This window comes from Chanos chanos, chromosome 3 (genome assembly GCF_902362185.1).
Source record: "Chanos chanos chromosome 3, fChaCha1.1, whole genome shotgun sequence".
In the NCBI taxonomy this organism is placed as follows: Eukaryota; Metazoa; Chordata; class Actinopteri; order Gonorynchiformes; family Chanidae; genus Chanos; species Chanos chanos.
The window spans coordinates 21,413,334-21,425,812 of NC_044497.1; the positions used below are offsets into that span (position 1 = coordinate 21,413,334).

General features: G+C 43.4%; 1 pseudogene; it reads right to left on the reverse strand.

The window, feature by feature from the left end:
• Positions 1-216: 216 nt before the first annotated feature.
• On the reverse strand, positions 217-11,522 carry LOC115806792 (uncharacterized; annotated as a pseudogene).
• Positions 11,523-12,479: the final 957 nt, after the last annotated feature.

Sequence of the window (12,479 nt, forward strand, 5' to 3'; positions counted from 1 at the left end):
CCCATACTATAGTATTGGTTTGGATTGAAGTGTTTTGTTGGATTTTATTTGTTATAGTGATATTTTTATAATCCCTCTATGCTTCAAAATTCTTGCTTCTTGAAACATCAGGTGGTGCGACTTGGACACATCATCAGTGATGAATCCAGGGTCATTGGGTGTTTTAGGTTCTTAGATCATCAGACACCCTCACCTGGGTGACCCAGCCAGGGGTGATCAGTCCCCAGCTTGTGTCCAGGTAGCGCGCTACACCATGGATCACCCCTCTTGATCCACAGCCACCTTGACGCTTTTTATGCAGCTTTGATGATGTTCTTGGTGTCTCTTCTTTCCTGCAACCCTTTAATGCCAAGGAGACTGAGTGACTGATGTAGAGACTGACCTGCAAAGCCCCTGCAGCCCACCTCAATGGGCTCGCAGCAGGCCTTCCACCCATGCCTTCTACATTCCCCTACCAGTTTGAGGTATTTGGCGTTCTTACGCTCGTAGGCCTCCTTTATCCGGTCTTCAAGTTTCAAGTTTCAAGTTTATTTAGAGCCCAGTTTCACTGTTTAAAGTCTTAAATCAAAATCAAATCAGGATGGCACCCCCTGACTTAATCCTCACGGCGGGCAAGAAAAAACTCCCCAAAAACCCAAAAGGGAAATGGGAAAATGGGAGAAATCTTGAGAAGGACCACAGAGAGAGGAGACCCCTCCTTGGCCAGACAGGTGTGCAATAGGTGCCGACCCAGTGGGCAGTTACAATTGCAAGTAAAATGGAGCATGAACAAAGGGGAAGGCAATGCTGACAGGAGGCTGACAGGAGGATAAAAGATGATAACACCAGGATGGATCAGTCCAGAGGGCGGGAGGAGTCAGGATCACTGGTATCTCAGGAGTAGCATGTGTGGCGAGTAGCATGTGTGGCTTGACAGAGAGAGAGAGAGAGAGAGAGAGAGAAAGAAAGAGAGAGAGAGAGAGAGAGAGAGAGAGAGAGAGAGAGAGACATTGTTAGATGTTCATTTCCACACAATGGTTAAGGGAAAATATACATCGTGTGTCGGGTGTAGGCAGAGACTCCAGCAAGACTAGCTATTACAGCATAGCTAAAAGGGAGAGCTAGAAGGTAATACGGACATGATGACACTCTGGGACACAAGGCGGCCACCCACTCCACCGCCAGCAAACCTGAGTGAACATGTTAGAGTGGGGGGGGGGGGGGGGGGGGTGACAGCATCCAAACATCCCAGTTCACCAAACATTCTATGCCCGAGAACCCTCCAGATCTGCTCCTTTGCCTAGTAAAGAGCTGTTAGCAAAAGGCTTGGCTAAACAGATAAGTTTTCAGTCTTGACTTAAACAAAGAGACTGTGTCTGAGTCTCGAACATTAATTGGGAGGCTGCTCCATAACTGTGGGGCTCTGTAAGAGAAGGCTTTGCCCCTTGCTGTAGCCATCACAACTCGAGGTACCAACAAATAGCCTGCACCTTTTGATCGAAGTAGGTGTGGTGGATCATAAAAGACCAGGAGTTCGCTCAGGTACCATTTAGTGCTCTATAGGTAAATAGTAAGATTTTATAATCAATACGAGATTTGACTGGGAGCCAGTGCAGTGTGGATAAGATAGGGGTGATGTGATCATATCTTTTGGTTCTAATAAGAACTCTGGCTGCTGCATTCTGAACTAACTGTAGCTTATTTATACACCTATTAGAACATCCAGACAGTAAGACATTACAATAGTCTAACCTAGAGGTAATGAAAGCATGAACCAATTTTTCAGCATCTTGAAATGACAATGCATTTCTTATCCTGTTAATATTTCTAAGATGAAAGAAGGCTATCCTGGTAATGTTATCTACATGAGCTTCAAATGAAAGACTGGAGTCAATAATTACACCAAGGTCTTTTACTGCTGCACATGATGAAAGCGAAAGGCCATCCAGTTACTATGTGATCGGAAAGCTTACTCCTAGCTACATGTGATCCTAGTACAAGTACTTCTGTCTTTTCAGAGTTAAGTGAGAGGAAGTTAGTAAGCATCCAGTGCCTAATATCCTTTAGACATTCCTCAATTTTGTTAAGCTGCTGTCTCTCGTCTGGCTTCACTGAGATATACAACTGTGTGTCATCAGCATAGCGGTGGAAGCTAATACCGTGTTTACGAATAATATTACCTAGAGGTAGCATATATAAAGAAAAAAGCAGTGGGCCTAAAATAGAACCTTGCGGGACTCCAAACTTTACCTCAGTATGTGCAGAGAAGTCACCATTTACATCAACAAACTGATAACGATCAGTCAAGTAGGACCTAAGCCATAAGAGGGCCATTCCCTTAACTCCAACAACATTTTCTAGTCTATCAAGGAGAATAGTATGATCAATGGTGTCAAAGGCTGCCCTGAGGTCAAGCAACACAAGCAAGGAGACACAACCCTGATCAGAGGCCAGTAATAGGTCATTTGCAACTTTAACCAGTGCTGTCTCTGTGCTGTGATGAGGCCTAAAATGCTGTGCTACAGCCTTTTCTAGGATCTTGGAGATAAAGGAGAGGTTAGATATTGGCCTGTAGTTGGACAAACGAACAGGGGTCAAGGTCAGGTTTTTTAATTAGGGGTTTGATAACTGCTAGTTTAAAAGATTTAGGTACGTAGCCAGTGCTAAGGGAGGAATTGATTATTTAAGAGGTTCGATGACTACTGGCGATTTTGATGAAGAAATTAGTGAGGTTAATTCGGTCACTTGAAGGTGAGTAAAACATTCTAATCGCTGTTCTGACATAGTTATATTGTTATCTACAGTGTTAGTTATCAAATTATCTGATTTTAAATTTATAGTCTGAATTGTTTGCCTGATATTTTCAATTTTGCTACTGAAAAAATTCATGAAGGCTTCGCCACTGTATAATGATGGTGTGCCTGTTTCCGAGGTGCTCTTATTCCCAGTTAGTTTTGATACAATATTAAATAAAAATCTAGGATTATTTTTGTTGTCTTCTATTAGGGTGGAAAGATACATTGATCTGGCGGCACTAAGAGCTTTTCTGTAGCTCAGGAGACTCTCCTTCCATGCTACCTGGAATACTACCAATTTAGTTTGGCGCCATTTATGTTCTAATTTTCGAGTGGTAAGTTTTAAGGTGTGTGTGTGCTCATTATACCAGGGAGCTAGTTTTTTCTCTCTGATTATTTTCCTTTTAAGTGGGGCCACATTATCTAAGGTGTTGCGGAATGTTGACTCTAAAGATTCAGTTGCCTGATCAAGTTCTGTGGAGTGTGACAGTGATCCAATCAAAGTTGATAACTCTGGGAGATTACTGATAAAGTTCTGCGTAGTAGCTGGTGTAAATGTACATTTATTACGATAGCGTGGCGAGGTGCATATATTATTACTAAGAAATATTTTGAATGAGATAAGATAATGATCTGAGATAGCTTCAGACTGTGGAAATGTGACTATACTTCCTAGATTTAATCCGAGTGTTAGCATAAGATTGAGGGTGTGGCCACCATTATGAGTGGGCCCTATGACCGTCTGATTAATCCCTACTGAATCTAGAATGGACACGAACGCTGTTCTCAGAGGATCCTGTGGGTTATCAAAATGAATGTTAAAGTCTCCGACAATTAGAGCTTTGTCTAAAGAAATAACGAGGTTTGAGATGAAATCTGCAAATTCACAGAGGAATTCAGAGTACGGCCCAGGGGGTCTATAAATAATAATTAGTGTGATAGACTGGGTAGACTTATTTTTTGTGGCTACATATGTTATGTTTGTATAAAGAACTTCAAACACATTGAATTTATGTAAAGGTTTTTGTATGATGCCTAGATTATCATTATAAATAACTGCAACGCCTCCTCCTCTGCTAGTTAGACGAGGCTGGTGTATATAACTGTATCCGGGAGGACTAGCTAAATTTAATGCAACATACTCATTTGGTTTGATCCACGTTTCTGTTAAGCACAGTACATTAAACTCCTGATCAGTAATAATTTCATTGACAATAAGCGCTTTAGGTGTAAGAGATCTAAGAGATCTAATATTTAACCCTTCAGTGTGGGAGTTCTTTTAACAGTTATATCCGTCGCTGCGTATGTTTTTTTGCTCGTGCGCCAGCGTTCCACAATAAAATTCGAGAAGCTGTCACTTTGAATAGGATTTCATACTTGTATTTGCTCTAGTGCTTTGAATTTCAACACACGGGACACGCCTTTGTGACTGCAGAGCCAGAGTTTCAAAGAAGCAGTTTCACAACAGCAGTTTAAAGCCAGTGGCAATGCAAATAGCGACCTTCTAACGCTAACCCTAACCATAAAAGATTCAAAAGTGTTCAACACTAGCCTTGTTTTATTTCAGTTTCATATCACAAATTTATCGGAAACCTGCCTAAACCTGCTGAAATGTTAATTAACCTAACAGTCGCTAAGTTAAACAAAAAAAAAAATTGTCTGCGCAAGCGCTGAATGCCACTGGCCTGAAACTGCTGTGGTGAAACTCTGGTGGTGTAAAACTGCAGCTCTGCAGACGTGGATATGAACCTGTCGGTTTGAAACTAACATTATAAAGCAATGTATAATCTAAGCCGTTTCCCACAGTTTGCTCGGAAATCAACTGGACAGTATTTCATCTTCTTATGTCTATGGTAGGCTATTTGTATTGAACAACGTCGCTGCGTCACATAACTTGCAAGCCACGTGGCACACCGCTATACTGTAGGCTAGCATACAAGGCAACAAAACACACGTCAAAAACAAAACCCAACGGTAGGCTCATTTCAGGAGCATTACATTTAAAACCCAAGCCGTTTCCCACAGTTGGCTGCAGGCGAAAGACGTTGTGTTCCTCAAACTAACACAAAGGAGCTGCTGCTGCTGCTGAAAATGTAAAAAAAAAGCGAATGGACTGCCATCTCCTGTAAGTACGAATCCTGTTTTTCATGATATAAATGTTGAAATGTTCCACTATGCAGGGAAAAATGATGTAGCCTCATAAGCAAAATCTGAGACTGGTGCTATTTGTAAAACAGTGAAACATTAGTTGAAGTGAGAATGATGTAGGATTGTGAGAAAATGGACTTTAGGTCTGGTTTTTCTAATTAATCATTGCAGAGTCGAAAAGGTTTTACAAAGCACCTGCTATATGTTTTATGTCATAATATTATATGTTATATATGTTATATTACATGTCAGTATGATTGGAAGCTGTCACACAAACTAGAGAAGATCTTGAAGAAAATATCCCAATCACACTTTCACACACGTACATACTATACTAAATACTAGGCTTACAACTACTACTACTGCAACAAACTACTTCTATATAAGTACTATACTATAACTAGTAAGTACTGCTACAAACTACAACTATATAACTACTATAAATAATACGCTAAAACACTACAACTACACAACAGGACTACTTCCACTATTACTACACTACTACCTCCAACTACTATTTAAACTCTACAACTAAACAACAACAACAACAACAACTACTACTAAGCTCAACTGCTACTACTACTACTACTACTAAGTCCTACTGACAATAACATTTATTGATGAATATAATTTAGATTATTCTTTCTAATGATATTCTATTTTCTTTTGTGTTGCAGGTCTGAGAAGAGATCTAAAAATGCTTGAGGGTATGATACTCTTGAAAACAGGGGAACACACACAATGGTGTGTTGCAGGGAACACACATGTACTTTGTCAGCCTCCTCTGCTGTGGATGTCTGGTGGTATTCTGACACACTTTGCACCTCCGCCTCGTTCTACTGCCTTGTCGTTCAGTGGTCATCACTGGTGTGGGGAAGTGACGGGCAGTGAGACGGAGGGGAATGTCCAACGCAGGCCGTCCACCAGATGATGACTGCCGAGGAGTGTGGAATTCCTCTAACAGCTGGTGGATCATATTCACACGAAATTGGTGATAGGTGAGCACCTGTCCTGTGAGCCTGCGATGGAGTACGTAACTATTGAAAGTGGCCACATCCACAAGATGGAAAAAAGGTTTTCTGTGCCATTTCAGGGTTTTCCTTCTGCACTCCACAAAGCTGTTTTGTTTGTCAAAGTTGTCAACAGAGCCCATCTTTTGATTATACTCAATTATACACGCTGGTTTTGACACTTTGTTTCCTGTGGCATGGTCTGCTTTGCCTGTGACTTGCATTTCTGCTTTGTGCACTGTGGACAACACATGGACATCTCTTTTATCATGCCACTTTGTTGCCAGCATGGTGCCGTTGTTATAAAAAGCCACCTCACCCCTGCCCTTTTTTTTTTCAAATTGTGGCATCCCCTTTCTTGTGGGCCTTACGGTGCCACAGGCCCCAGTTTGGTTGTCCAGTAAGCACTGGAAGAGGGCAGGACATGAATACCAGTTGTCCATGAAGACGGTATGCCCTTTGTTTAGATAGGGCTGCAAAAGGGTGAGGACAACCGCTCCAGACATCCCAACACCATGAAAAGGCAGTACATCTGTGGAACTCCCAGTATATACTATTAAGTCTTGGACATAACCGGTCAGGACATCACACAGCACAAACAGCTTCACCCCAAATCTGTGCCGCTTTGAGGGGATACACTGTTTAAAAGACAGACGTCCTTTCCATTTCAGTATGGATTCAACAATGCAGAGGTCCTTGTGTGGGTAGAATACGTGGGAGAATGACTTTAAAATTGAATTCAGAATATTTCTGAATTTTGTGAAGGGGGTCTGAGGAAGGGCTGGGGTCACTGAAGTGGAGTGCACGGAGGAGGAGGAAGAAACGGTCCTGGGAAAAGACTATAGGGAAAAAAGGGGTGGACAGCATGGGGTCTGCAGTCCAGTAGTCCCTCATATTATTTTTCTTGACGAGACCCATAATCATTACTGTGGCGAGGAAGGTGTACATCTCAGCCACTGAGGTGTCCACCCATCTCCCAATCTTTCCCACACCCCCTGACTTCTCTCTCAGGATATCTGCATATTTATTTGTTTCATTAGCAATGACACCCACCGTGGATGTATTTAGGAACAATTTAAAACACTCTGCTTCCCTAACCTCATGTGGATGGGTCCTCACTCCAGACTGGGAACCATCAAATGTCACTGGACTGGGTGTGAACTGTCCTGTCCTCCAGGATCCATCCTCTCTGTCCTCTGACGCCACCTCAAAATGTTCAGGGTCATCCAAGGCAGTCAGATTCTCAGGTGATTCTTCCTCAGAAGAATCACTCTCCTCAGCTCTCAGAACATTTTCTGCGTCAGAGTCCTCCTGAAAGATCTGTCTGATCTGCTCATCTGTGAGTTGTACTCTGCTCTTTGATGTTTTAAGTTTCTCCATTTTTTAAAAAATAAAGATGTTATTCACCCAAATGTCTGCTTGTCAGTAAGACGACGTTAGCCCCGATGCTAGTGTCACTCGTTTGACTTTGACTTTGACTCGTGACTCGTTTGACAGGATGATAACCATTGTTGTACAACAGCACGAGCTATGGTAGCGATGGTTACAGTGCCATAGTAGTTATGAATGAATAATAAGGGAGAAAATAAATAGTCGATGAAGATGGTTTACAAATGTGTGTAACGAAAACAACAGCTTGGCAATGTAAAGAGCACTGGCTTGATTAATCAAAACAACATACATGCACAATATTATGGATGCGTTTATTGTGATGAAATCTGAGTCGTTTACACTTTTTGACCGTCATTTGCCGGTATTGCTTTGACGCACATGAAGTATGCCCGATAGTTGCGCAACATTACAACGTGTGTTTATACAGCGTTGCACGACAAACAGCTAGTATGCATTTCTTTGTTGCATCTGTAATGCTCTCGAGTGTACTGCATAGCCTTCACTATGTCCGCCATGTTTTGTGTGATTTAGTTATCAACTCGTAAAAAAAGTATGTAAGTATAAAGTAGCATAAAGTAAAAGTATAAAGTATACATACGTATAAAGTACAAGTATAAAAGTGTACAGATGATGGCATATCGACTGTAATCTTGAATCGCCATTAACTTGAATTGTTGCGTCACGAGTTAGAATACATTAGAATGTTCATTGTTTATTATTCCAAATCACACCGGTTTGACAATACGCTTGCAATAGAAAGTAGTCAGCGGCACACCTGTGCGATGCTACGCACTGCAGGGTTAACAGTCCTAGCTTTAGATCAAAGGTGCTGGTGGTACATTCAGTATGATTTAAATCTATGTTAATTCGGTTACTAGGACAAATTCTCTGAGTGTTTCTACATTTTCGTATAGGTCGGGGAAAAGACACAGTCTCAATATAGTTTAACCTGGGTGACGACTCTGTGCAGCTAGCAGACGATCGGTTTAGCCTGCTTGTCTGCTCCCTGTTCTTGGCTCTGGATTGTCACAGACTAACTGTTCTGAGACTATGCACTGTGTTACAAGAAATGAGAGCAGCACCTTCCCGAGTGGGATGGACACTGTCCCGCCCTAAAAGGCCAGCCTTGCCCTCAAAACTATTCCAATTATCTATAAAGCCCACATTGTTGTCAGAACACCACCTGGACATCCAGCAGTTCAGCGACCATAACCTGCTGTAAGCTACATCGCCTCGCCAGATTGGGATGGGACCAGAGCATATTACTGCATCGGACATCGCCTTCGCTAATTTACAGACCTCTACGATATTACTTTTAGTAATCTCTGATTGACGAAGGCGTATATCATTAGCTCCTACATGAAAAACTATCTTTGAAAACCTATGATTACTTGCTATGTCCGGCGCCCTGGCTAACTAAGGCTGCTGGTGCCCCTAAAGGTCTAGCTAATTTCACGTGCCATAGAATGGAATCTTCTATAACCAGAGCTCTTTCAGGTTTCTCAGTGGGTGTTTCACTGAGGAGGGCAAACCTGTTTGACACATGAAGCGGGGAGTGGTGTGTCTCTCGTGGGCTAGCCTTAGCATTAGCTTTGGCTTTGCACTTATGCTGCCGAGTTGTCACCCATTCGCCCCGCTGTGAGGGCTCTAGTACCAGAGTCGGAGAGCTGCTAACTCTTCCTGAGCCATCCAGATTTTCCTTTACAGGAACTAGGCTATTCTCACTCTCACTAAGCCTCTCTACCATCTGGATGCGCATCTCTAATGCTACAATCTTCTCCGTCAGGGAGCTAACTAATGTACATTTAGCACAAACAGAGCTGTTATTAATGACGGAGGAAGAATGGCTAAACATCCTGCACTCGACACACTGAACAAGCTGAGTATTGTTTCACGTACCTTAGTTGGAGATTTGATTGGTATTAAATTAGGTGTTGGTATTTAAATTAGGCAGTTCACTCGTAGAGCAGCTGCAGAATCGCACAGGAACAAACCGGAAACCAGTTTAGTCCCAGGGGACAGTGAGTTCCATCATGACCACTTGCTTAGAAACGTCAGATATTAAGATCAAATTCTGGCCTGAGTGTCGTCCTAGCAATGTGTTCTGGGAACTACAGCTGCTTCCCTAGGTCCACCTTCAGCTGCCAATCACGAGCTGAGACTAGCAGCCCATTTCGGACCCTGAGCTCCACCTGAGCTTTTTCTCCCGTCCTGACAAAGGCGATATTCCGCCTTTTTGGGAGCTGATGTTTGCTGGGCTGGATTCCAGTGCAGATGGTGTCAGCTACTGCCTTCAGCACCTGGTCATGGCGCCACCTATACCTCCCCTCTCCCAGGGCTTTTAGGTAGCAGCTCAAGATCTGCTCCAAGGAACCTCTTGCCTGGCACAGTGGGCATGCCGGGGTATTGGCTAGACCCCAGCAATGCAGGTCAGATGGGCTTGGAAGGACATCATACATTGACTGGATCAGAAACTTGAGTCTAGCTGGGTCTGGCTTCCAAAGTTCTGCCCAGGTTATCTTGCGGGTAGTTGGTCCCAATTAGTTCAAGCTCCCTGCTTGCGCATAGCCACTGTCCTGCTCCAGCATTCCTCTTCCACCTCTGCACGGATCTCTCCCTGGATCAGCTGACGTCTCTCTCTCTGGCCACTGCTGATATGTGAAGTCATTGGAACTTCACATATCAGCAGTGGCCAGAGAAGTCTTGGCAGAGGGCCACTACATTCCACTTCTGCTGACTTTACCAGCATGTTCATTGCCAAGGCAAACAAGGACACTGATATGGTACCACCAGTGATGATACCTTTCTCTAGGCGATGCCATGCTGATGTTGTTGTCCCAGAGGTGAATCTCAAACTGAAACTATTGTAGTAGTCCAGTATGAGGTCTTTGATCCTCTCTGGAACATGGTATCTTGTCAGCGCTGTTGCCACAAGTTTATGTGGAGTGGATCCATAAGTGTTGGCAAGGTCCAGCCAAATGACTGCCAGGTCTCCTCTATTCTCCCCTGCCTCATTGTTCAACTGGGTAACCATTCCTGTGTGCTCTATACAGCACGGCACACCTGAGGCTCCTCCCTTCTGCACTGCGGTGTCAATGTAGGAATTCCTCAGAAGGTACACTGTCAGGCGGTTAGCAAGAATCTTGAAAAAGACTCTGCATTCCACACTGAGTAGGGAGATGGTGTGGAACTGCATGATGTCACTTGCGTTCTCCTCCTTTGGTATCCATACACCTTCTGCATGTCTCCACTGCTTGGCTACCTTCCCCCTCCGCCATACTATTCTGATGAGCCTCCAAGGTCTCTCCAGGAGTCTCGGGCAGTGCTTATACACTTTGCCCTGGAGCTGACCTAATCTGCGCTGCTCTGACTGTATTTCTGACTTCTGCCAGGGTGGGCTCCTTGATGTTAAACAGGACGGAGGGTTCGGGTGGTGTAATTAGCTCTTTGCAGTGGGCCAGGTCATCCTCTCTCCTACTGTCGCTGTAAGTGTTGCTGAGATGTAGGTTGATGTTTCCTTGCGGGCATGCAAGGGTCCTGCTCTGCTTCTGCCCAAGCAGCTCTTTAGTGAATCCAAAAGGATTTGCTATAAAGTCAGTGCGCTTGCAGGCCCTCTCTCTGTCCCTTTTCCCGTGCCACTCAGCGCGTCGGAGGGAGATGAGCCTCCGTCTTAGGATGTACCGAAGCTCTGCGAGGGCTGGTCCATCCTCCTCCCTTGCCTTTCTGTACTGGTGTTTTAGAGACTTCAGCTCTTTCCTGAGCTGAGTGATTTTGGCCTCACGCCGATTTGGCTTAGCTATGCTGTCATTAGCTTTTGGTTGTTTGATGCCAAATCTCTCTGCACCGATGCTGATAATCAGGGTGCACATCAACTGGAGCTGCTAATCCACTTCCCCCTTGATGATGCTTCAAGAGCAGCATCAACATCCTCATCAGACTGGCGCCACTCAATCTCCTCATGTGCAGCAGGCCACAAGACCCGGCGATGTTCATATTGTCTGCTAGGTGCAGCATGTGGGGCTCGGAGGTTTTGGGCACTGTGGGATGACTCCAGGCCCAGCTCCTCCTCCATCTCACCAGATGCAGTGCTGGGCACTGACTCCACTTGCTTCCTCCTTGTGCAGCCCATCTTGGTCTGGTGGATCTTCAGACTTCTCAGGTTCTTGCAGATCTTACTGCAAAAACAGGTTGCTCTCATCGTTGATAATCCATTGCCCATATTCAGTGCTGGAAAATAATTAAATTAGAGTGAGAGTCTATCAGTCCTCATAATGGTGAAATGTTGTGTTTTCACAACAGTATTTGCCTGCGTAGTGTTATTATATTTTATTATTTGTTATGTCATTATTTATTCTTTTCCTGTTCCAAAGTTTTCAGTGATGTTGTGCCAAAGCCATTTCAGTTTTGTACGTTTTGTTAGCTATGGTGAGTGCTGTGAAAGTTGCTCTATCAACAAAAGCTGATGAGTAATGTGATGAGTAATGGTTAAATGATTAAACCAAAACCATAAACATCGAACATGTTAAAATTACTTACAAGACAGTGTTATTTTTCAGTGCTCACATTACACACTGACAGCAAATCGTAACAAGTTTCAATGCCTGTCGTGGTCCTAGACAACACAAGCAGTACACTTTTCTACCTGCATTTTGGTTGTCATTATTGAATCACCATAGGTTTTCATCTTATGGCTCACTGAGGCTTTCCTCACATGTCTATGGTACTAAATCATCCAACTGAACTGAACATGTTTGGGCTTAATGAGTGGCTACACACTTATTAGTGCCTTTGATCAGGAAAAAGAACTCATGACTGTTCAGCTAATGTGCAGGGCTGAACTGACCTCTGGCTTTCAAAGTACTCAGTTATATAAAAATTTGACTTGCTGAGTAGATCCTAATGCTTAATGGCAGATTTAAAGTAACTGATGTTGAACAATCCTAATTGCATTATTTGCATTATTTGCACTTTTTGTCCATACATTTCTTTATTTTTGTGATGCAACTCCAGATATTAAACAAACAAGCAAACACACTCTTTGTTCTCAGATAGGATTACACCTTAGCCCTTCACCATTGAGGATAAGCCTTGAGTTGTTCTAAGTGGTTTGGGTCATTTGTAGGGTACATACAAATATTCAGGTAATCAAACTGCA